This window comes from Lonchura striata, chromosome 14 (genome assembly GCF_050655825.1).
Source record: "Lonchura striata isolate lonStrDom1 chromosome 14, ASM5065582v1, whole genome shotgun sequence".
Lineage (NCBI taxonomy): Eukaryota > Metazoa > Chordata > Aves > Passeriformes > Estrildidae > Lonchura > Lonchura striata.
In genome coordinates this window covers 12,679,354-12,706,400 of record NC_140716.1, presented here as the reverse complement: position 1 = coordinate 12,706,400, position 27,047 = coordinate 12,679,354, and the positions used below count along the sequence as shown (strand labels likewise).

The 27,047-nt window shown below is 37.3% G+C and overlaps 1 protein-coding gene across 33 annotated transcripts in view; it reads left to right on the top strand.

Annotated features, from left to right (window-relative positions):
* Positions 1-27,047, top strand: part of RBFOX1 (RNA binding fox-1 homolog 1) — a 1,274,894-nt gene that overhangs the window by 925,393 nt on the left and 322,454 nt on the right. The window lies entirely within an intron of this gene.

The following is a 27,047-nucleotide window of genomic DNA, read 5'->3' as shown; positions in this document are numbered from 1 at the left end:
ACAAAGAGATCACTGAACAAATCTGCATACTTAAAAGCTTTTCTGTGTTCCTCTTCAAAGCCTGTACATCTTCTGGGAAAATATTTTAAACTAATCTCATTTGACAATCTTTTTATTTATTTAATTTAAATGTATGTAAAAATAGACAGGCGTGCAGCTAATCTGGGCCACCTCTGCAAAACAGGCTGCAGAGGAGCAACATTGGATTCTCAGAGATATTATCAGTAATCACTTCTTCTCTTTTTAAATCGCTGCTGGTTCTTGCTGTAAATCTCCCTTTATGCCTTCTTCTCATTTCTGCTGACCCTCCACTATATCTTAGTAACTTTTGTCACCCGTGCAAAAGGCACTGCATGTAGACTTTTAAGTTTGTTTTTTTCAGTACTTTGACCTGTGCTATCGTTTCGGGAGCTCACCAATCACCGAGCCTTATGATTTTGTCTTTTTCTTTTTTTCTGGGTTCTGTAGTACAAGTCCCTTGAATTTTCACCAGTGTGGCTGTGCATTTACCAGCAACCCTGACTGCTGCTGGCTTTTAACCCTTACCACATTCTCTATTGAAGCTGCTGGTGGAAGGATTCATTTCATTCTCCTTTTAGATTTATAAATCAGATCCCTCAGTTGCAGCAGCATGTCTTTCATTCAGTTTGTGCTGTGCTGTTAGAGTTGCCATCATCCAAAGGAGAAGCACAATAAATATGTGGGTATAAGCCCTTCTTTCTAATATACACGCTAATGTGAAAGGATGTGCATTATTTTGTATTATTCTGTTTCTCTGTGGCACTGGCTCAAGAGGTTTAAAACCCAGGGATCTTCTCCTTCCCCAAGCCTAGGAATCGTGGTTAATTTGAAAATTTAGTGAAATACATTTTCTTCCAGGTAGCTATGCAGTTTTCTGTGAGTTTTACTGCACTGTATTTTTTATTTTTGATGAACTTTTCTAGTTATTCTTTTTAGAGATGTATATAAATGTTTTAAGCAAAACAGCCATAGTAACAAGCAGTTACCAATTCCTGGTTTTCAAAGCTCCTAGTAATTCATACAGAGGTTCTAGTAATTAGTATTTCTCATTTATAAGTGTATTCATTCCATTTTTTAGTCCCTTTTACTTACATTATAGGATATATGTTTTGTTCTGGTTTTCTGATTTGCAGAATCACTCCCTTTCTCTTTTGGCACTACTGCACCTGGGTATTGAGTATTCTTCCTATTTGCAACTGAACTTTTCTAGTCTAAATTATTTGTATAAAATCTCAAGATTAGTAGGAAGAAGCAGAGAATAAACTTTTTTTTTTTTTTAATTTTAGCAGAACATTATGACTTTGTGGGTTTTTATGGGCATAGAGGATTTTTATTCACAGACTTTTTTTTCTGAAATGTTATGATTTTTAAACTCTATACATCAGGTGACCATGCACAGGTACCTAGTATGCAGCATATGTAAAAGATGCTGTAGGTAAACAGGAGACTCAGTAGATGTAGGTGCAAAGAATAAACTCACAGCAGCACTTGAAATGCTTTCTCCTGACATCACATCAATTTTTTATGTAATTATAAAAAGCTTCTCAGCAATATTATTAAAATTTAAAGTAGCCAACTTGTGTGAAAATGTAATCTTCCCTTTTTAAAGGCCTTAAAATTAACTTATTACATTGGCTGAGATTTTTTCAGACTAGTCACTCATTTATGTGGCAGTGCTTACTTGTTTCATTTTGTGTGTAATATAGAAGCCTTTTGGATATTTACAATGTAAAAGAAAATCTTGATTTCTTCCCATTTTCTAATCTCTTACTTAGACATTATCCTGGAACAGTTTGATGTCTTTTTTTTTTTTTTAATTTTAATTGATGACAGTGGTATCAAGTTCCTTTTATTTCAAGCTGAGCATGTTTAGCTAACTTAAAACATTGTGCAAGAATGCAGAGCACAGACCCTAATTCAGTCTGTTGAACAGAACAGTCTTGATTAGGTACTGTATTTTAAATACTTACTTCAACATTTCAAAAAGTAGAGAAAGTTTTTAGTACTGTTAACCCTGTCAAAGGAAATCTATATTTGTTGACAGCCTAAGCAATTGAATGATGTTTGTATTTATATTGCCCTCCTTCCCTGGACAAAGGAGATCTTTTTTTTTTTGGTCTGGTACTTTATTCATAGGAATCAGAATGTGATGTAGGAATCAGAGTCCGTCAGTGTCAGAGTTCACACTGACCAAGAAACTTTCAAAGCTTTCAGGTGTTACTGATTTAGGAACTAGTGAAACCAAAAGGGAAATCATTCTCTCAGAGGGGTACAGACCCTTTACATCTGCTGCTGCTGCAGTTTAATGCCCCTTTCTCCCCAAAATAAGATTGTTGCAGTGACTCAGGGTGTTCTGAGTGACTGCAGATGCTCATTCCCATTTCCTGTGTAACTCACCTCCCCAAAGGTGATGGGGTTTGCTCAGAATGTAGCAAATATTTGTGTTGGGGTTCTTGCAGTTTGAGTGATCTGAAGTTGCTGAATCGTGTTTAGTGTGTAACTTTTGCTGGCTGAAAGCTGAGAGTGCTCCCAGTCTTTCAGAGTCCCCTCTTTCTGTGCACTGTTCCTCCTCTTCCTCCTCCTCTTTTTCATACTTTGAAAAATAAACTTTGTCCATTTGACAGCACAAGCAACTCTTGATTCCCAAGCAAACAGCTCCATGGTTGGCTGTTTTCCATCTGGTTGTTCAATTCCCACTGCTCTCATGTTCAATTTTCATATTCTGAGATAGAAGTTGTGCATTTAAAGTTACTACATGTCATGAAAAAATCAAATGTAATTAAATGTTGCCATAGAAAAAACTAGAACAAAATAATTTGTAAATATAATTTTAAAATAAAAATTCTTGGGTTTCCTCATTTTGTTGTATGCTACAATACTGGACTAAAATTACTTTAATGTACTATAATACAGTTTTATAAATTTTATAAACATCTAATTAATGTCTGCATAGTCAGAGTAGTGCTTCATTCCTGTCAGTCTGCTGTTCTTTTTAATAATAGGGAATGAGTTGTCAGAAATGTTGTGTATATTTAGCAGAGATTTTTTTCAGTAGCAGCTTCAGAATGATACTTGATCAAACAAGGCAGGAAGTATGTCAGCAAATAAAATTTGGTATTTTTCCCAAAACTAGACTAGGCAGATACAGAGAAAGAGATTAAAAAAAAAAAAAAAAAAGTGTATGCAATAGCAACAAGATAATTTCTTCTGGCAATAGGACACTGTTTTGACAACTCTACAATAAAGCTTTTGGGTCCAATACAGAGAATTGTACTTGTCTGAGTTAGCAAAATGTTCCTTAAATGAACATCTGGGAAGAAGTCTGGAAGAAAAGGAAATAACAGACTCTAGCACAAATTTAATCTGGTTATTTAGAAGTTTAAACTCCTTTATGGTTGCATTTCTTGTGCCTCTTCTATTTAGAGGCATCCTAATAGACACATATGAGTCGGTGTCAGCTCCCATATCCAAAAGCAGATGGAATTTTATTCAGCTGACCAAAGTCTGCCTGTTTTTATGCACCAAATGTGTGCAGGCACAGAGTGTGCCTTTCTCCTGGCTCGCAGAAGGGTGTCATTTCCAGCCTAACTTGTGCTTCTTGTGTTGCAGGACACCTTTGTAAAGACTGTTTTTCTAAAGGAAATGAGAACCCTAAGCAGATGTGGAGATGCTTAAAATTATAAAGGCACAAAACCTTAGAATTTTTTTAATTGCAGTAAAGAACAAATACAGTGCTTATATTTTTTTTTGCTAACTTTACCTACTGTGTATTTTGTAGCATTGAAGTTGTGTGCATTAAGCAGAGGATTTCTCTATCCAATGAGGATTTCCAAAAAAACCCTGGACTAAGACAAAATGCACTGCTGACTGTGCTTAAAGAGCTACAGACAGTGAGATCCAGCATGAACTAAGCTGAAAGAATAAATGACTCTGCTGAGAAGCATTGTCAGAGAAACACTTCAGCAGTATAGATTTTATTGCATAGAATTACTGAGTAATCAAAGTATTTAGATCCTTTTAGTTAAGAAAAATCAAACATATTAGCAGAAAAGCTGCAGATATCTTCAGAGTCAGAATAATCCTCATTCTGCTTTCCACTGAGACTTTGAATAAAACATGTAGCTTCATCCTCTGCATCTGACTGCCTGACCACAGATGTTGAATAAATATGTACCTTTTATTATTAACACAGAAAAATACAAAATTATTTCATAATAGAGTATGCTGATGTGAATAGTAAGGATCTTCAAGGGTATCTGGCTCAATAAACTTGAATAATGAAGTATTGCAATTTATAAATCTACGGTCTTGATGGTTAGAACAAAAGCACTGACAGAGGTGTTGAATGAAAATAGGATTACAATTAGTTATGGTAGAATCTAAGACAATTCTCAGTAGGCTGTCATTATGTATCTATTGGAACACACACATAAGTTGGCTTAAAATCATATATATATAATACTTCATGTTGTGATGACAAAGCTAAAAATCACACTAGCATACAAAGCATGAAGACATTCAGCAAAATCACATTTTTTAGTATGAAAGGAGAAGTGAAACAGAAGAGAAACTGCAGATAGGCAAGTGAGCCAGTTTTGGTTTGTAAAAGCAATGTACATTCCTTAAGAGACCAACATACTTTAGTATTTGATGAAACTGAATTGAAAGAGGGTCAAACTGAACTTAAGCCTCAATAATATATGTATTATCAGTACTAATTCTTGCAGCAGAATCTGTGCATTTTGTGTAAGGCAGCATGACTGACTTGCTCTGCTCTCTTTTGAAGTTGCATTATATGTTCTGTACAGTTTAATTGCCAAACCTGCTCTCCCCCCTTCCTTTGGCAGGGAGTTGCACTTGTCCAATTAACCTTATCTTCATCGTGTCCCCCTTAATAGCATTGGTTTCCATCAGAGCTTTGAATGAGCTGCGTGGGTGTCCTTATCAGTGCAGGGATGTGTGAGGAGAGAATTGAACAAAGGCTGCCTGAGATGTGGCTGGGTGAGCAGGTTAGAGCCCTCCCATTGTCCCAGGATTTTATCTCTCACTGGAAATCCTGAGCATCACTTCTGGGACTGGTGGCTTCAGCTGCTGCAGCTGCAGAACCTCGGCTGCTCTTGGAATGGCCTTAGCTGTGGAGGCAGAGAAGTTAACAAGTCCTGAAGATTTTTGTGGGCAGTTGAGAAAGCTTGTTTGTGTCTTGAGATTAATATCTTGATGTGTTCCTTTTGGATGTTTATTGCAGTGAAGCTGTCATAGTCCCTCAGCCAAGATTTACTTATCTTTTTGCTGTAATGTGCAAGTGCCACTAGGCTGGATTTACCTTTTAGAACTAGTTAAACTGTCTCAGTTTAATCAACAGAAGGGGATGTTTACTAATCAAAGTCTGGGTATCTGTTCACATCTTTTGATGTCTTTCCATATGACTTCCTTTTCCCCTTCTGCTCCTGGATTGATATTCCTTCCTTGCCAAACAGATGAATCTGTGTTTGGATCCTTGTTATAGCCTAGTATGGAAATGCACCTGTCCTTACTGCAGCCAGAAAGCTGAAGTCCAACATTTCTGCAGAAATTACTGCTTTCACATAGGGTTCTACCACACTGGGTATATTTTTCCCCATCAAGATGGCAGCTGTGCCATGGGTTGGCTGCAGCTAGCAGCCAAATCCCCTCAATGGTACAGGGAAGGAGGAGGAAAGGGAAAAACTGGAGTGAGAGAGCTCAAGAAACAGCAGGAAAACATAGATATCATGTCCTGATCACTGTCACAGACACAGCAGTCTTGCCTTGGAAGAAATGACATAATTTATTGTCAATTATCATTTCTGCCAATTCAGTTTGTCAATTTAATTTCTGGTTCAGGTAGTGGAAAACAAAATCAAGTCGCCTTTTCGTTATCACAATTTAAACTCCCCCTCTTCAGCAGGGCAGTGAGTGACATGGAGGGATTGCAGTCAGGACACAGGAGTTTCTCTCTGCAGCTCCTTCTTATTCTTGCTGTGCTCCCTGGGTGTTCCTCCATGGGCACAACACAGATTTAAGTCAGCCAAATACATCAGACTAACTCTGATTATTGGCATTTCAAGTTTTCTTCATAGATTGTTGTGTTGGTAGAGTTTTGTACATTTCATCTTTTATGATATATATATATATATAATATACGGGGACTTCTTTTATAGGGGAAAAGCTGATGTATGTTTGAATTTTACTTTTCAGTGAGCTTCTCCTAAAATATAATTACAGGAATTCGAGGAAGGATAAAATGTGACAACATATTTGTGAATTGTGAGATTTAGCAGAGACTGAAGTAGATCTTATTATTGATGTGCTTCCTGCTTCATTAAATTCCCCTTAAGGTTTGCAGCATGGATATGGATCATTTGCAATAATAATTATGCAGTGATCGATTGATTGTGTCTGACATTGTACTTGTCACCTTGAAATGCAAAAACCATTTATTTTCAAGTGTGTGAACATTCCTCTCTAACGTCAGACACCAGCATGCACCAGTTGGTGTTAGAGAGGGATGAATTTTATAAAGTTGGGAATTCCTATTAACCTTTACCTAAAATGAAATGCCACTTGTCATTTTGCAAAAATGAAAATTGCCCAACCAGCAGTAGTTTTGGATTAAAAAGCACAGTCAAAGTTCAAAGGGATTGTTCAAACTGGAATGTTTGTATTTCAACTGTTTCCTGCCTGTGTGTTACAAACGTGGGGATTTCAGCAGGTCTGTGGTGGGATGGGATGCAATGGGCACACGTGATAAAACTGAGGTCTCTGCTTTGGGAACTGGTGTGTGTCCTCTGGAGAGTCTGTCTGCCTCACTGAGACTTTGAGTCACTGCAGGATTAACTGGAAAATCAGCAAAAAAATGCTTCAACTGTAGTCATTCTATGAGTGAAATGCTGTACATTTCATTTTTTAAGCAGTGTAATAATCATGACAATGTCATCTCCCTTTTCTTAAGTATATTTGTAGCAATGAATGAAACTCTGTCCTTTGGGCCTTCAGAATTTTGTCACTATTGAAGTTCCAGTGAAGCAGCTGGTTGGTGGCTGCAGTTAAAGTGAAGTTCATCTGTGCTTTCTCAACAACTGTTAAAGCAGCAGCCAAGGAAAATGTTGTTTCTACATATTCCACTTGGAGCTTTTGCAGGGCATCCATTGTTATGGAATAGGAAGTGGAGACCAAAACTGTGTTTGGTGAGATGAGATTTGATTAAAAAGTGACGTTTTCAAAGTCAAAAGCTGGCTTTAAATTGCATCAAACCAAATATTTATTATTACTTTAATTTGAGATTTAAACTTTTATTCAGAGGCCTAGCTTACCTGAGATTTGGTTTGTTTTAATCAGGATTAAAAAAAAAAAACGTATGGGTCTTTTAATTGAAAAAATGCAAATTTTAAGATTGTCAATATTCTTTAGGGTGAAATGTTGTGCAGATGATTTTATTCCCTCCAAGGGTGAATACAGGTAGGCATATAAATAGGAATATGGTAATGTTTAATATATTGATTAACATACAACCAATTTGAGGAGTAACTGCAATGCTGATGGTAAGGTGGCAATGTTGATTGTACTTCTGATTTAAAAATTAGCAACTCTAGTTTTTACCAGGGTGTGGATACTGAATAGAGCTTAAAATACTGCTTTGTATGTGTGATGTAAGAAACATAATTCAGTTTTTTTAAAAGCAGGTATTTTTTACTCAACACGCGTGTAAGATAACTGAAACTCCTAGTCTGGAGAAAGGTTTCAGCTGTATTGTTTTCAGCAACTCTCCTCTTTTAGCTTGTGAGTTTTTCAGAAAATATCCCAAGTCAATGCTATGAATTTGCAGAAGAATCTGAGATAAATTGCACCACCTGGGAACACACTCAATATATCCCATTCTTCCCCATTAAGTTGTAATTGGAATATAGTATCACTTTTTTTGAAAGACTGAATACCTGAAAGGTATTCAATTCTCAGCCACGAGGAACTCCTAATTATAAATGCAAAGCCCAGCTGGAATTTTTTTACTTATTTCCCATTTTCTTTATCCAGTGGAAGTGTTGGGAAAATGGAGGGAACTTTGTTTTGTGAGGAACACTCACAATGGCTACGACTGTTTGTCCAGTTGTACCCTCACACTCCAATCTTGTCTGGAAATGCAGCATCCCAGCAGCAACAGGAACAGCAGAGGAAGAAGGAGAAAACAATAAATGTCACTGAAAGGGAAGGAAAATGAAGGGGAGAGAGGTCAAGGGCTGAAATGAAAGGAGAATATTTAAGATCAGAACAGCTACTGTCCTTTTCAGTTAAATCTGAAGAAATTGTGTCCTCTTGACATCACTAAGGTTCAGCTTCTAAAGCCACCCACAGAGTGAACTTATTTTTTGTCTTCTTGTGTTTCAAGCCCTATTTGCTGTCACAGAATCTGGAGTAACTCTGCAATGCTGTTAATAATAATGTCTTTACTGTGCTATGCTTTGGTTGTAGATACAGATGGCACCACCCTCTCAGATAAGGAAAATTAGTTCCAACAGAGACCGTTCTTAAAAACTTTATTTTTGGGGGTGTCATTTTGGCTGAAAGGCAATTAAAGCTTGCTTTAGAAAAGGGTCTTTTACCCTTCTGGTGGGACTTAGCTGCAGTTCTTTTAATTGGATGGTTAAGAGTCAGAGTGTTTTAGTTACTTTCTGTTTTCCCTGCATGTCTGGCAGCATGTTTGATGACTTTATGAGCAGCAACAGGATAATAATAATGATATGATGCAAATTTTGATTTGTATATTGGACAATTCCTCATAAGAAGTAGGATAAATAGAAGAGGATATTCTCAAGCAAGGGAAAAAAGCTGATCTAACACAATGACAAAATTACACTTGCTATAGGAAAAAGGTGCTGGAGACAAATGAGGAATGTGGAATTAAGTCTTGTAAAGACTAGGAAGGTAATTTAATAATACATACAGGCCTAACTAAGGTGGCATAAAACATCTCATTCTACAGCTCAGTGTGAGGAATCCTGTGGTGTGATGCAGTGAGGTGTTACTAGCACTTGTAAAAGTTCCTCATGCACTTCTGTTTCTTACTATTCATTATTAATGTGTGTGTTAAACATTTACTCTCTTATTTCAGAAGGTTATCATATGCTATTAACGTAAAACTACACAGTAAAAGCAAAGATAACAATCCTGGTTTAAGTTAATATATGGATGTTCACAGCCAGTGAACAAATTCTTAATTTAAATTGGTTTATAAAAAGCTATTATAAACAGACAAGTCAAATTTATCTCTTAGCTATAAAAACCACACACAAGTGAGCCACATGTTCAATTGGAATGTTTCCTGCTAAAAAGCAAGTATATTCATGTCTTATTCTGTTGGACATGGAGAAATTAATATTTACAGCAGTTTTGCAGCAGTGTTTTACACACTGAAGATCTTTTCTATGGTACTACTGAAGTAATATGGTTCAGTCATCTTTTAAATGAAGTGACTCCGATTTACTTTAGAGATATGTCTTACTAGGGAACTCATTTAAAAATGTTATCACAGTCAAATAAGCTAAATATGACCAAGCAATATTGTATCTATTTTTGGTAGATGCACGTTACTTAACTGGCTAAGTGTTATAGTGCAGCATCCCTTATGGAAAACTCAGCACACACAGTTTCACATGTGCTGGTGTTATTTTAACCAGTCCTTTCAGTCCTGTTACACTGACTTTGTTTAAGTCAAACCCACCATTTCCCACAGCAAGGCAAGTCTGTGGGATGAGTTGTTTTGGACATGATTTGCTGTATGGGAATCTTGTTTTCACATAGATTTCATATATGTTGAGAGTTCTGTTTATTTGGAACTATTTCATGTAAATGCCACCATGTTATTACTTTTCAGATGAGCTGCACTTCAACAGAATAGTCTCAAGCAGTAAAAATTATTGGGATTTCATTAGGGAAATTGTAGAAATTACAGCTGATTAGCTTGTCACTGAATTATGGCTGTATCTTGGAAAATAAAATGCTGAGCTGAATAGCCAGGAATAGCTTAGGTGTTGTAGGATAGGCCTGAGAATGATTTGTCAGTGTCACCTGATCACAGCATAGTGTCACTTACCAAATTGTTTTCACCCCTGATGATTTATTGTGAATTGCTGATTTTTAGAACCACATCTGTTGTCCTAAAGAACCCAGATGTGTTCAGCAAAGTATATTTGCATGACATGAGAGGTGATTCTTGGATACCCCCTTTGGAAATCACACTGGAGAAGTTCATAATTTATTTCTTTAAATCTCCTTCATCTCTATTCAGGATGAATTTCAGGTAAAAAGTTTAAATCTGTGTCCTGGGTCTGGCTGTGGTGGAGTTTATTGTCCCCCCAGAAGCTGTGCTGGGGTGTGAGGCAGGAGCACCTTTCCCACCAAGGGAAATCCTGACCCTTGCTCCACACTTTCACTCCTTCTTGGGCAGCAAATCAATTCTTCCACCCTTATGGTACTCCTTTTCATCTCAGATTTTGAGATTCTGCTGGGTGAATACTCCTATTCAGTTTCTCAGAGTCATCCCCAGTGCTTTGAGTCCAATGTGATGATTCCATTATTTTGGTATTCATATCCAGTGTTTTGTCAGGATGCCAAACTACTCTCTGAGATACTCAGGTCACAAACGGGAAAAAATATTTTTGAATTGGTTATATCCTTGATGACTCTAAATTAAATGTAATGAAATGTTGGAATTAAAGCATGTAAACTTGGAGGGTTTTTTATGTTTTAAAGAACTCTTGCAAACAACAGAAACTGCTCTCCAAAATTCAAAATGCAAAGTGCCAAAAATGGATGGTACTCACCCGTGTGAATTAGGAGGTGCTTTGTAATAATGTATTGTTTCTCCCTTGGAGATTGCAACCTGGTTAAGAATAATGATTTTTATATTCAGTAATACATCTAGATCCACTTGTAATTCTTAAGTTACATGTAGTACTCCAGGAAAATAAATATTTCATTACCAAGTGTCAGACTTATGGGCTAATTAACATTTCAGGAACTAAGGAAGAAGTGTCATTAACTCTATTCTTGGAACTATGCAGGGTGCTGTTCCTGATACTTCTGTGGAATTTCTGCAGTGGAAGTGAATAGACAGAATTATGACCAGTTACATGTTGGTGTTGAATGAGAGGAGTCCAATTGATGATGAGGTTGCAGAACACAGAGAAACTTCCATAAATCCAGTTCAGGGACCCACGTGGTCCAGGGAGTCAGCAGTGAATGTGTGGGAAGTCTCGAATGCCAAGAGCATTTTTCAGTCCAATTAGGAAAATAATATCTGATCTCTTTTGGTGACAAGGAGGAACCCTGGCAGCATATGAGACTGAGATGTCTCAGTGTCAGCTTATGGTAAATGCTTTATCTTTTAAGGAAAGGGCTTGCAACTAAAGCACCTGGAGTCTAACTCCAAAAGGGCAGTACTCCCAAGTTTAAATATTTAATGCTTGTTTTTCAGCTTTCATCTGTTTGCTTATTTGTTTGCTTGCAGCTGACTAGTATTGCAGGAATTGTCTAGGAAGGATTGAGGGGAAGACACATGGAAGGAAAATGACACAAAATTCTGGGCTTGAATTAGGCTCTCCAGGAGCAAGTTGGCTTTTCAACTCCATAATAAAGTTCAAGGTAGCAATATTTTTGTCCTCCTGTCTCCTGTGAGACAGGTGTAGAAGCCTTGTGGCAATATAAAGCACAATACTAAACTGTTCAGTGATTGATTTGGACAGTTCAGTATCCAACATGGTTGTTAGGGCAAAATTAGCTACAGCAGTGAAATACCTAAAGTGAAAGACTGCAGACTGTCGAGCTCTTCCCAGTGAACCCAGATGTGTGACTGAGCCTGGAAAGGTTTAAAAAGGAGGGGAATTCTGTCCTTTCATTTAGGGATTCCTGTCACATTTTGAAACCTGTGCAAATCTGTCAATGGCATTTACATTCTTTCTTCCCAGCTGGGGTATATTGCACATTGAAGACAGAGATTTTCAGAGAGAAAGTTACAGCATTCTTCCATGGAGTTTTTGCAGGAAGATGGATAGTTCTGTCCAGAGATCCACTGTGAGCAATTTTTAATGGCAATTTTTGCAGTTTAATAATTGCACAATTGGACCACAGACCTGTATGTAAAGCCATTTATAAAAAAGGTAGGAAGCTGGCATTCTGTGTAATAACAGGTATCAATGCAGGTTTTTTGTTTTTTTTTTTTTACTCAGAGTGTTGTGGCTTCAGCTTTTACCACAGAGTATCATTGGAATTATTTCAAGCAAGCAAACTATCAGATAGCTCTTCTCGGTTTGTTACAGAATAATTTGTTTTCCATTGACAAAAACATATAGAAAGCTTTATTTCCATTGATGTAAGCAATCGTTAATAATGGGGCCAAATATTGAATTATTCTGGATACATTAGTTCTTCCAGGTGTACCTTACAACAGGCACATTTCAGAAAGAACTGGGTTACAAATATTATCTACAAGCTCAAAAATCTGCTACCTTTAAATATCTCAGACTGCAGGGAAAACAATGATTAGGCTAAAAAAGGAGCACAAAATGCAACTTTACCTGAGCATTAATGCATTGTATTTGATGATAATAAAAAGTACCTGAAATGCTTGTCACTGGTTGTTCTGAAGGGTTAAAGTATTTGCAGCCTAAACCTGCATTATGCAAAGTAGTTTATTAATTTACATGTATTTATATGTGATAGCAGGTCAGTGAGGCATGTTTCTCTGATTTACTGTGCATAATAAGTGTATGAAATATCTATTCCACAGTGTCTTTGGACTTCACAGTAACAGTCCCATTTTGAAGTACTGTGGTTAATCTAAAACTATACAGCTGAACAGAAAAACAAAACCAGTCCCAAATATGAATAAATGATTTGCTACTTAATATGTCAGTGTTTTTTGTCAGGTTGATAACATTAGGCTCAGCTGCATTCAATTCTAAACCCTGCAATATTTGAAGCCTGATATTGTGCCTCACTAAATTTAATACATGGACCTCAGTAATAGAGGAAATCACTTTAGCACTTGGCAGTTTGTAATGCTGTATAAAATTGACTGCCTCGCAAACACAATAGCGATAATAAAAATTGTGGTCAGTAGGGGGGTGTAATGCATTTTCCAGCCTCAGCAAAGGTCCAGAGGAGATTTATTGAGATTTTGCTGTTTGGGTGAGGATCAATAGAGCTTCGTTAATAATTTGTTCGAAGGGCACCCTTCAGGGATATGACATTTTACTTTAAAACTTTGATAATTTCGAAAGCATGCCTGGTGATAACAATGTCAAGTCCCTGTGTTTTGTGGGCATGGATTTTTGCATTCAGCTTGTGGGAGCATTTACTTTCCCAGCAATTACATTTGAAATCATTCAATATATGAAGCAGGCCAGTATTGATAACAAGATTCCACATTTTCTAACACAACTCTTCAGAAAGAATCCCAAGCACATCCTCAAGTCCTCCATCTTGTCTGTTGTATTTTCTTCTGTAAGCAGAGAACATTTAAATATTCTGTGATCTCTTGGTGGTACATAATTTTCATGAATGATCTGGAACAACACTCTTATTTTTATGACTGTAGAATTAGGTTTCATGAGAACCTTCCCCTTTACCTTCCTAGTGCTGCAGGACTGCATAATAACTATTAGGTTGGCTTGGATATCTGTACTTTTTTATTTTCCTAAAAGAAACTTCACTTTCTGGGCTAAGCAAGCCTTCCTTTTCTGTCAGCAACTTTTGATGGACACTGCTGTTTGTAAGGAAACAAAAATTTGTCATCACTTGGCAGTTGGAACACAGGGACAGGGTCTAGCAGAAGGATTTATTTCCAATGAGCATGCACAAAGTAAGATTTATGACTTTTGCAGCTCTGATGACGTTCCTTACACAGTTGCTGAGCTACAGCAAATTAAAGGATCCAGGAATACTGAGGGGTGTGTTTTTGTAATGAGGGAAAAGAGACAGAAGCAATAAGAAGATAATTAAGGTAACAACTTGTGAAAAATTAAAGTGTTTCTGTCTTTCATTTTTGAATCTCTGAGCATAAACTTTGTAGTTGTTAATTTAATTGCTGATGTTCTCTGTATCCCTGAAGAATATTAAGGATTAATCATCTGGTTCATTCCAACAAGAGATAAGGCCTAAGTGAATTGAAATTTTACCAATTTAACCCTCTCTCCCTTCTAATATGACATGATTAACATTCTTCAATTAACAACACATAATTATTCTAAAGGCCTCATTGCACTTACTCCATTTTTCAGTTTCAGGTTGCCCTTTGTAGGTATTTTAAAACTGAATAGAAGGCAGACTATATTTTTGTTCTGTATTATCAGTCACTTAAGTTCAGCCAAATTACAAGAATTGAGATTTTTAAATTTTACTTATTTTGCTCTTTTCCCCCTAATGATTTCTATGTGCATGTCCTGAAAATCAGTTCTGATTAGCAGAACATTTTCTTGAAGGCCCCTCTTTAAGGACAGCCAAGTATTTATTTTCCAACCTTTGCCAATCTGAGTAAATTTCCTTAATTATTTGTGGCAGAATACTGATTTACAGCACTGGCCATTTCATTGAGCCCTAGAATACAGAGTTTTTCATTTAAATATACTACATAATGTATTGTTTATTTTTTTTAAATAAAAGATAATGACATTATTTACATTCCAATACTTTGGTTTTGAGCAACACTGAATAAAAATACAGCTCTTTTATGCAACCTGGTATTTACTGAAGTGCTTTCCAGCATCTTTCACTGGGTAAACAGTACAGAGTTGCTTTGTGTCTTGTGGATAATGAAGCTGATGTTGGTGGGGAATCATTAATTTGTGGTAAAATAAGACAAAACAAACCTAGTTAGGAAAAAAATACATCTGTTTTCCTTTTAAAAGCAAGGAGGTAAGGGAAGTTTACTGATATGTAGAGGTATCATTCTAGAATTGCAGATATATAGCACTAGATATGAAAACATTGCTGTTTTTATTTTTTAATTTTTAAAAGGAAAATGGTGTTGCTTCCCTACATAGTGCTTAAAGCATTCCATATTTTTTTTTTTCCTCTTTAAGGCTTGTGATCCTTTAAATACCAATTATTTTCAATTCAAATTTTAATGGGGCAGATGCATGATAACCATGACTATTCCTGCTGTATTTGTCAGGGTTCTGTACTGTGAAAATCTGGGATATTTCATGTTAGGGACATGATGAGTCCATTGTAAGACTGGACCTCTCCAGCTGTCAGTACATCCCCAGGTACAGCCTGAAGTGACAATGCTTTCTCCTGCACATCAAACAAAACTGCATTAGGGGAGAAATTAATCACATTAATGTTCTTGCATGCATTAAAGTTGCAGGACTTTATTGAAAACTACTAAAATCAACTATGATATACAGGACTACAGAAGGGGAAGAAGTCTAACTTGCTAAAAAATGCAATCAAGGATGATTGAAATATGGATATATGATCAGGGCAACAGTTGTGTGTGTGTGTACATATATATATATGTTTATTTATAAATACATTTACATGTACCAACTTAAAAGATATCCAGGTTTTTCTCTTTCAGAAACAAACAAAACATCAGCTTCTTTACATTAGTAGAAAGGAGACTGACATTTTTAGGGAACTAAAACATGCTATCTTTTCACGGGTCAGAAAAATTGCTTCCCAACAATTAAACACAGTTGTTATTTTGTTGTTTCTAGAGGTTCATGTTCACTTGATGATTGTGACAGGTGGGGAAAGGATGCCCACAGACAGCAATGGTTCTCTCCACTGCTGCATTTTTAAAAACGTGTCAGGGCTGAATTGTTTGAAATTTTGCTCAAGAGGAAAAATACTACCAGTGGAATAATCAGCAAGTGAAATGACTTCGACCCCAGGCACTACCTGTCTTTGCAAATTTCTGCCCTGGCTCCCTCCTTCCAGCAGGCAGGCAGGAGTCTTGGAATATTAATGTTAAATGTGAGGAATGCCTTGGACACTGTGGTTCCTGCACCCGTGCATGCACTTGTGCTCTCCGAGGTCAGGGAGCTGGGCTGAGGAGCACAGCCTGAGCTCTGGTGACATTCCAGAGAATATTCCAATCAGGATGGCAATTAACACCTGCACAGCCAGCACCTAATTCCCTTTCCTGCTCCCTCTGCAATGGATACAGCAAAACAAGAAGCAAACTTTTTTCCCCATTTTTTTATCTACGTTCTGCATTGATCATTATTGTGGGGCTCAGCATCTGATCACCCCTTTTTTAGAAGCATTGATGAGTGACACTTCCTAAAATAAGCACAGAAGTTGTGCCAGTAAATCCCCTCTGGAAGTTTCAAAACTTTTTTCAGGATCTTTCCTTCAATTTAACCAAATCTGCTTCTTTTGAAATTAGCAAAGGAGTTCCTTTTTTCAGTGAAAGTGAAAACAATTCTTTTGTTTAATCGAAGAATGGCAAAGATGTTTGACTCATTTTGACAGTTGTGATATGCAGGATGTGACCCTAGCCAAGGCAGTGATAATTGTATTTAAAAATCAGCCAGTATTACAGAAGCAACTAGGATGAAAGAGAGATCTTATTTAAAATAAATTAATATGAAGAATGAAACATGAATTAGGAACTTCCATCACTGTTCTGCAGCAGGAGCCACATGAGCACTGGTGATGTGCAAAGGGAGAAATAACTTCAGCGGAGAATAACTCCTGATTTTTTTGGTGTGTTTTGTTTATTTGTTCCATAGTTGGGAATAGTTTCAGGTTTATCAAAGAAAAGCCATAGGAAGACCACTAAATCACAGACTTAATTGCAGTTTCTTCCTCTGTCAGCTTTTGGGGAGCCAGATGCTCTGTGGTGTGAGCAATGCTGAATGTACTCATTAGCAAGACAGCTGAGGGGAGCATCCCAGGGGGTTGTTCCTGGCCTGCAGCCCCCACCAAGACCTACAGCCTCAGATCTATGGCATCCTTAGGTATTTTACACTTTATTTTACCTCTCACAACAGGCCCTAGCCTTTCCTGGTTACTGCCGTGCTGTGTTACTCTAATGCATGAAGGCAATGGCTTTGCTCTGGGAGGGCTGCTGAAAATTTTCATCATAGAAGCAGACTCTGAGGTCTGGTTTAATTCATTCTGGGAAACTCTACAGAGAAATCTTCTAGTTAGTGAAAAAAAAAAAAAAAAAAAAAAACAAACAACCAGTTATTGTATGTTCTGTAATGTACTGTGTGCTGGGGGAAAAGAGGGAAAAATCCTGCACTGTTCAACTGTTTGGCTACTTGAAAAAATATGAGCAAAGAGAAAACAAAATAGACAACTGAATCTGTAGTTCCTTGAGATAAAAGACACCTATATTGTTCTGTACTTTTGTCAGCAAACATCCTCAGATTTATTTCTGCTGAAACTATTTCTGCAGCACCACAAAGTCATATTAGGCTCCTGGACATTGGTAAGCTTCTTTGTGGGGTAAAAATAAGCACACGACTGGAATATTGAGTGAATGACAGGTTGTCAAACCCTTAACAATTCAGGGTTTCTGCAGCCACTGCCCTCTCCTGCTGCACTGTGGAGGGAACATCCATGGAACAGGATGCAAGGACAGGATCCTTCTCAGCCTCCAGATGTAAATCCTGAACAATCCATCTCCTTCAGAGCTGTTTGTGATGCCATTCCAGGGTGAATGGAATGGACTTTCATGATAAGTTTTGGTACTAGGACAATTTATTGCTGAAGTTTAGAATGTACTGAAAAAAAGGAGCTGTGCTTGGCTCAAATTCATGTTTGATTTGGATGGGCAAGTATTTTTGTGCAACTTGTGTTGGCATCTACCCAAGGGACAAGAAATACTTGAACAGCAAATCCAGGTGAATGCAGAGAATTTATCTGTGTCTTTCACTGGTTCCCTTTCTCTGGGTTTACCTTTATTTCCTTATTTAGTTATTTATCAGAACAATGCTCTTTCTTAGGAACATCAGTGTTCTCCAGGTAAGTCCTGAAGCCCATATTTGCTACACTTAATTGCAGTTAAGGATGCACTTAAATTTTCTGATTTCCTCTATGCAGACAGACTCCTACAGGCCTGAAATACTTCTGCAGTAGGGCTGCAAAGGCAGTATAATTCAAAGTAAGATAAATGCAATGTTAAGCTTCTGACATACAGAATTTAAGTAAATCCCAGGTTTACTTCGTTTTTTGATGCCTATGAGCTGTGACCCATCCACATGCTCCTAAATTTCAAGCGTTTGGTGTTGATTTGGTGATAAATTATCCATTATAGGTGTTTTTCCTTTCTTTTGTCACTGACAAGACACACCAAGTATGGTACCTTGCTGCTGGTATATTTACACTTTGATACCCAAACAAAAAACAACTGACGATAGCTACAAAAACTGACTGATTTCACAGGTGAAGTGTAAAAACTCACTTATACACTGTGGCCTGTCAGAAGCGTGTGGCAAGCAGACTGGAAAATATGACATTCCTTCTCTAGCATCTTTCTCCAAGGATGATTTCATATGCAACTTAGAAAAAAAAAATTCAAACAAACAAGAAATAATATATATTTTAATTAAAATAACAATTCAAATTTTATTTGAATTAACAAATAACCCAGTCTGAGTATGATAATTAAGTTGCAGATGTATTTTAAAAGTCTGAATTATAAAGGTTTGTTCTTACTTTCTTATGTATCACTGGGTAATTTATCCATTAGTATTTCTCTCACTGTAAATGTCCAGGAGAAAGCAGGGTCAGTATTTTCAAATAGTTGTTTCTAGTAGCATGAGCCTTGCAGTTCTAGGATACTCAGTTTCAGAGGTGTGGCTATGTGTTGAATATATTGCATTTAATTTTGAAGCATTTTTCACCATTTTTAAATTAGCAATAGCAGAATAAATGTCTGTAACCTCGCTTTGATCTATAACAATTTACTGAATGATATGCAGATTAATGAAACTTAATTAGCAAGTGAAAAACTGTGTTGTCATTAATTTGTGGGAAATGCTGGTTAACAGATGACAAGTGTGTCTGTACTAAGTTAAGCTGCTGTTGATGTTTTTCTTTTGAAATCATTCAGAAATTCGGTCTTGCACTGACAAAAGGACAGAGAGGTGAAACTCAGATTTTCATGGCAAGTTGTTTGCAGGATGTTTGGCTGCACGAGAAGCTGGGCCAGAGGGGATTGCTGGTGCTGCCTGTGACCCAAGGCAAGGGGTCACACTAAAGGTGATCAGGAAAGGACTCAGGCTCTCCCTCATCAGCTACAAACGTTCACCTTTTGAAAAGTTGAACAAATGTTCATTATTTCAAAATATTGGCTTGAACACAAAGGCTGGCTCTTGAATTTCACACACCAGGGACAACAAGGACTGGCCAGTTCAGTTCTGCCCCAGCCCCAGCAAGGCACTTCAGTAACCACTTTGGCAAAAAAACGAAGTTGAAGTGTCAGTAAAGAATGCTGTTAAATCTAACAAAGCCTTTTAGACTGTGGGAGCCACTCCAGGTTGTTCACATTTACACAGATTCCTTGTTGGTTAGGCTGTGGAGCAAGAAAGCTTTGAGGAAAGGATAATTTCTGTGTTAAATGCACACTGCTTGCTACATTTAATTACATCAAAGATCACTAAATTTCCCTCTAGTAATTAATATGCATTTCTAGAGCAGTTTATGTCTTACATAAAGCAGCAGTGCCTATAGTCCAAAAACATTTCAGCTGACCAGCAATGCAGATAAATACATAAAAACAGGAATGGGAAAAAAGTATGAAAATAAAGAGCCTTCTGTGAGGAGAAAATATAACACAATAGTCAATTCTACCCTTGCAGAATTATCTTTTTTCCACTGACCATGGTAATTGATATTTTGTGTAGAAATTGAGGTCTGCAGTTCTGGATTGTGAATCTAGTGTGTATAAGGTTTTTGTTTGTTTATTTGTGAGGCTTGTTTGTTGGTTGGTTTTCTGGTTTGTTTTTTTTAACCAATTCAGGTATAGAATTCTGTTTTTACTTTTTGCCAGGGCTTGTTATATATACTTTTATAAGAGTTTCAAAGTCATCAAGGCTAACAAACAGCAATTTTGTACTCATGGCAGTTTCTAGATTTTTCACTGTTATAGGTAACCAGCATTGTGAAATATGACATCATGATGATGTCAGAGAAAAATCAGTACATTTTTTTATCACATGTAATTGAGTGACCAAATTAATGGTATCACTGATGAATATGTTGCAGTATCACCAGGTTAAGTAACAAGAAGGAAGAGGAAATCCACACCAGAAGGATTAAATACTACTAAAGAAGTAGCAAAAGACATTTGAAATAGGAATGCTATAGGAACATCACCTTACTGTTGCTGTTATTTATAGGTATATGTCCAAGAATGCTACATTATAAACAATGTGGATAAAAGTTGTACTCTGTAGCAGTATAACTGGAGCAATATAATTTAATTAAGTCTTTTGTTTTGTGTTGTGCTCTGTTTGAATTGAGCATCTTACTAGCATTGCATTGTTGTTCAGGGTGATCACATCACTGCAGTGATAAAATAGCTGCAGAATTTTTCACTTGTCTACATCTGCTTTTATTAAGTGTTTAAATGCTTTGCTTTTATCTGCAAAATCCAGAGTTAGGTACCTGCATGCATTGAACAATGCATTATCAGAACACATAAAAATGGATGTAACAGTGTCAGTTGTGTTTAATCACAGTATACATAAAAGTGTCCCAAATCCTACCCCCATAGCTTAGAAAGGAATTAGGAACATTTGATGTCTGTGGTAAATTCAGAGCTAAGAATTTGGGATAGAAGGCTTTATTTAGTCTTTTAAAGGGTTCTTTTTGAGGTACAGCCACTGGATTCCAAGTCAGTAATCCAGAGATGCCTCTTTCTGCCTTGCACTGTGGTTTTGAGATGTCTCCTCTTTAACAGATCGTGCAGAGCAGCCCACAGGTTTTCTTTTGAGGGGCAGGGGACAACATTTATAACTTATTTAAGTTCACATCATTTGAAAAAAGGGTACACTGCATACTTTTAACTGTCTAATTCACTGTCAAAGAATAATGTGGTTGTCAAAAGCTTGAGCAGTTCAAAATCCATTTGATAAACATGGAAAGCAAGTTATGATGCATTATTTAAGCAGAAGTGATTGAAACAGATCAGTGCAGGTAAAAGCATCAAAGGGAAGTCCATTATATTTTTGCCTTATTTCTCACTCTCCAAACTTTCCAAGCTTTAAACAAATCTGGAGACAGAATTTTGGGACACTTTTATTTGATGAAACACAGTACAGTTGCTGATGTGTTATGTCCCTGTGTGCGGCAGTGCATGACTGAAGGGTGTTTATCACATTTTACTTGCAGACAGACCAGATGAAAAAACTTGAGCTCAGGGAAATGCTGCCTATTTCTGGTACACCTTTCTACACAGGGAGAGTTCCCACCCAAAAGGGAAACACTGGGGTATCTTTTAGGATCATCATGGTAATGCTCTGATTTGGTCTGGAAAAGTTTAGGCAAATCAGAGGTGCAGCTTTATGTTTAACTTTAAAAATACAAGCTATCAAACACAGATTCCACATCCTGCTGCATCACCCTCTTTAATCTGTTTGAAACAATCTGCCTTCCAGAAATTTAAGGGCAAAGAGGGAGAGAACCTGATTTGGTCCCAAAACAGGAGTCATTAACCTTGAGCACTGAGTCACTGAACTTGTGGTGAGCAATGCTGCTTCATCTCCTCTAATCTAACAGATTCTGTTTTGGCAGTCTCTGGTGGTGATTTCCCCAAACACCAATGAAGCCATGGAGAATAGCATTAAAAAAAAAAAAAAAAAAAACAAACAGAGAGAGGGATAAGGTAGAAAATAAAGAAATAAAGGAAGCGAATCTTGTATTGCTGATATGCACAGCTTTTACATCTCATACTAGGTCATTTTAACACAGACCAAAATATCTGACCCACAGGTGATGAATTAGGAACAGATTCAAGGATCAGCTTCATTATTCTGAAATGCAGTAAGTGTTTATTCCAGCTGTGCTGGTGAGTGCTAATAAATATATAAAAGAACCACTATTGTGGAAAGATAATTTGAACAGCAAGCAGTTTGTTACACAGGAAAATCATGCACACTGAAATATATATATATATTTACACTAGGTGGTATGGATTTCTAAACATATGTGGGGTCTTTATTTCAGAACGATTTCTGAGAATACTGAATGTGGTCTCTAGATCAAGGCTGCATAGGAGGAAAAACAGCACAATATCCTTCCAGTGAAAGTCACCAGTCCCCAAAAATAAAATGCATATTAAAGTGTTTAATGCTACAAGTATCTTTTGTTCAAAGTCAAAATATCTTGACTTTTTAAACAGGGGGAGAAATCTCAGTTCAAAAATAGTGTGTTTAGTGCATAGTGTTTCTGCTTTACCTGCAGAAGTTATTATTCTGGCAAACTGTGTGTGCATGAGGTCATGCAATGATACAGCTTGTTTAGACCTGGCTGCAACCAGAGGCATTCAAACCACGTCCTTTCATTCAGTATTATTATAGTTGATTATTCACTAAATATTCAAAGGCTTCAGTGTCATTAAGAGCATATAACCAAAATGACATGGGCAGTATTATCCTCATCAGTGCAGGTTAATGAAAGGAAACTCATCTGGGTTAATGAAAGGAAACCCATCTGATCATCCTTCCAGGAGTCTCAGGCACTGCAGAGCTTTTCCTCATGCATATGTAGAGTGTGACAGGCAGCTCTGAGCAGCTCTGGGCTCGGGGATGCAAACAGGACCATATGCTGAGTCATTAAATACAGTCCTAGGACAAACTCAATCACTGGGAACATGTGTAGTACAAGATACCATTTCAATTTGAAAATGAAATTTGGGTAAACAGAAGGTTGTATTCTATGCACAGCGTTATAATATGGAATCAAAAGGAATTTTGTGCAAAAACTGCTAGATGGTATATCCAGAGTACTTGCACATTGTGGTTTTGTTAGGGGTGGTGCAGTTGTGCTGAATGAAGGAGCCCAGAAGAGCAGGGATCTGCAGCACCTGTGCCAGGCTGAGATCAGGTGGCAGCTGATGGCAGAGGGCTCAAAAGAACTCTTCATCTTACCATCAATATCATCATTATCATCAGACTATTCACCTGATCTGAAGAACACAAATTTATTTATGCTTCTCCATTAAGGATGTGTATGTTTAGAAACATCTTTCTTACTTGAAGGAAAATGTTGTGGGGATAAACGCTCACCCTCTGCCCTATCCTGTGTTAAAATTTATTTCCTCTTTTTGTTATTTTAACACATGCATTTTAAGCACAAGGAATATATTTATGTTCTCTGAAAGGCAGACTCATCTAGAAGTTCTCTCAATATTCTTGTCACAGTCAAGTACCACTGGCAGAAATTAAATTTAATCAGTATTTTACATGAAATTTATCAGCATTTCAACATAATAAGCCATATTCCCTATTAAAGTTAGACTTTTTTTCTATCCCATTATTCAAGCCAAGACCGTTCACAGGGAATTTTAATTTTCAGAACTTGCATGAAATTTAAGTAGGCAACAACACCTTTCTTTCACTCTCTGTGGCTGAAAGTGATGCAACAGTGACTCATGTTTTACGTCATTTACACTTATAGAACAATTACATCAACTTAAACTTTGCTACTAATGAATTATATAACTTAATAGAGATGTCTACATTATTTTATGAAAAACATTGCCAAAGCTGGATTTTTATTATCTGCATCTTGAATAATGATGCTTATTTAGCACTTGCATCTAATGATACACATTAATTTTTCTTTTTGTTAGGGCATGTAGGCTTAGGATTTCAAAGGGGTTTTATTTTTTAATAAAATAAGTAAAACCCCAGTTGTTTCAGGGCTTGGTAGGCAAACAATGAGATATAGCAATGCCTTAAAATTACTCAAATGCTTTTTCTTTGCTTTGGTTTCTATTCTGAAATTTCCTATAACTGTTTTTTCCTCTCCAAAGCAATTGAAAGGATTTGGTCAGTCTCAAGCATCTGTTTAAATATTTCCTAGTGGCAAGGTCCAAACTCGGCTGAGCTGTTTTGGCTGGAGGTGGACAATGATGTGATGCTGGAAAATGTCCCTTAGGTTGGTACCTGTGACTGCCAATGGAAGGAGCTAACCCTGCTCTGCAGATTTGGAGTTCTCTTGCATAGACAAATCCATTTGTTATAGGATTCTATCACTTATTAGACAGTATTTCATAGTTCTGTGCATAAAAGGCACTGCAATTTTCTGTTCCTTCCAGAGCCAGTGTCCTACAACACCCAAGGACTTGCACACTGCTAAATTTTTAACGTCCTTTTATCTTGGTTTGAACAGACAGGTGTCTGCTAAGGAAGGCAGGAACCTCTCTTGAAATGGAAAATGTAAACCCCTTGCCTCCAAATTATTATAATTTTGAAATTAGGAGGTGTTGCACTACAACACGAAATAACTCATGCACTCACACTAAGATCAAAAAAGTAAAAGGAAGTAACTTCTATTTCTGACCTCGCAATGTATAGAATTCCAAAAGTGAGAATGGATTGGAAGATAAAATTGCTACTACTCTAACTATACTGGTTAAACCAACAGTCCATCAATTCTCTCCTCCCACAAAGAAGAATGCAAAACAATCATTATTTGTATAAACAGTGTGTGAGACCTCTTATAGAAATATGTAAATATCAGAAGGTATAGAAAACTTTTAAAAGAACTTTAAAACTTTTAAAAGAAGAGGGTGACAATGAGGCACTCAGACAAAGATATCGGAATAGGAACAACAGTTCTTTACTAGGAATATTAAAAATACAAATGCAATAGCACAAAATAAAGCAGTGCCAGAGTCAGAGCAGCCCCTGGCAGGCTGTGTGTCAGGGAGGTGGCTCAGTCCCATCCAGGGTGGCTCAGCCCTCCTGCAGTGCCAGCTGTGCTTCTGCTGGAGCAGGATCCTGCACATGGGGGAGTTTTTCTCTGGAGCTCCAGGAATGGGGGAGATGGGCCTGGGCTCCTCTGGGAATGCAGGGGGAAGGAAGCTGCTCCTCTGGGAATGCAGGGGGAAGAAAGCTGCTCCTCTGGGAATGCAGGGGGAAGAAAGCTGCTCCTCTGGGAATGCAGGGGGAAGGAAGCTGCTCCTCTGGGAATGCAGGGGGCAAAGGCTGCTGTGCTGTTCCCAGGTCAGATTGGATCCAGGTAGGAATGCTTAGCTCCTCCCCTGGGCAGAGCATCTCCCCATGGATGATGGAATTTTCTCAGCCATGCAGGGACACTCACTGACCATGGACAGAAGATAATTAATAATGAATGGTCCATGAACAGAAGGGATCTCCTGGAGGGAGGATTGGTTGTGGAAGAGATAAAGAAAATGCCCAATGAACAGAGGAGAACTGCCCCATCTTAACAGATGGCAATAGAATACACACCCCCAGCCACATCTTACATTTGCAACCTAAGACACCTTTATCTCAAGCAGGTGCTACCATTATCCTGTGTGATAAAACAGCTTAAAAAGTAAAATGTAGAAACTGGTTTTTTTTGTTTTTTTTTTTTTTTCCTAGAATTATGTATAAATTTTATTTTCTGATGATTCAGAATAAGCCATAAGCTTCCTACAGAGCAGTTCCCTGGGCAAAGCTGGAAGCAGCAGAGGAATAAGCCATGTTGATGTTCCACTGCTGCCAATATGAGTCGATAGATCATTGTCTCGGTTTTCCAATATTAAAGCCATGCTGCTGTTTTGTGATGTACCTATTGCCTGGGAAGAAAGGAGATGACTTTTTATTTAAGTAGGTTAATAGGTCCCATGGTTTCCAGAGCTGAGGTTGTTTGGATTTGGGTGGTGAACTTATAAAGGCTTCCTTGTTCCAGCAGCACAGCAGGCAGACAGGCTGTCCCAGTGGCACTGACATTTGCTGTAACTTGTGTGTCTATCTTACAACTTCAGTGTTCTGCTCACCAGAGAGTTCAGCTCTGCCAAAACAGCACTCTAGGTTTGATTGGAAGGCTTGAGTTATAATGTATATGCATTTGCTTGCTGAAGGTAAAAATCTAACGAGAAGCAGAGAGGGCTGTGTATATGTGTATCTATAAAAATTATATCTGAGAATTTTGCTGCTTTATCTGGGAAGATCGTGTTTGCCTTCAAAGGCCATATGAAAGCTGACCTTGTGTTGTTTACATGCAGAGTCTGTGTGATCTCGTTCTTTCAGGATGAAGGATAGTAGGTTTTATTCTAAATGATATAAACGATACTCAAATTCTTATTTAAATGCATACAAAATGTGTGCTAAGCTTGTTTTAGAAATAGGGGAAATGTTCTGCATTTTTTAAATGTGGTGTGTGTGTAATGTGAGACAAAATTTAGACATAGGTGTGTGAGCATCCAGATTTGTCATTGCTTGCAGGTGTTTTCTTATGTTGCTACTCTGCATCTTTATCTGATGCATTGGTATTGAATGATTTTAGTGACCATTAATTATCTCTTTTATATACAAAAAGCTCAGTCAAGTTACTAGTGCTGGACGTTTTTGAAACAATGATAATAATATCTTCTATGTGTACTCGCAGAAATAGAATCTTGGGAATGATTTGCAAAAGTATTTGAGAGAGAAACTCAGTTTGTGTGTACAAATTGTAAATTGCTTCTGACTAGAGTTTTGATATAGTGAGATTCATTAATGTTTGGAGAAAATGAAATGTCAATATTAAGGTACAGAAAAGCTTTCTTATGAAAACTTGGAATTTCTAATGTTTCAGTGATGATGTTGTGAGGTTTTTTTACTCTTTTATTCTCTGATTTGTTTTAGAACCTTGGCTGTGTCTGCATTAAATTCCTTTACAATAAAATTAAACCTTCAGTTTTCTCTTTTAGAATGTTTTAGGGTAGTGTTTGGACTGAGAAATTAGTTTAAAAGTTGCTAAGAACCAGTGTTAAAATTGCTTCTGCTATATTCTGGATTTAAGATAATGCCCTTAATGAGATTTTTTTAAATTTCAGTCAG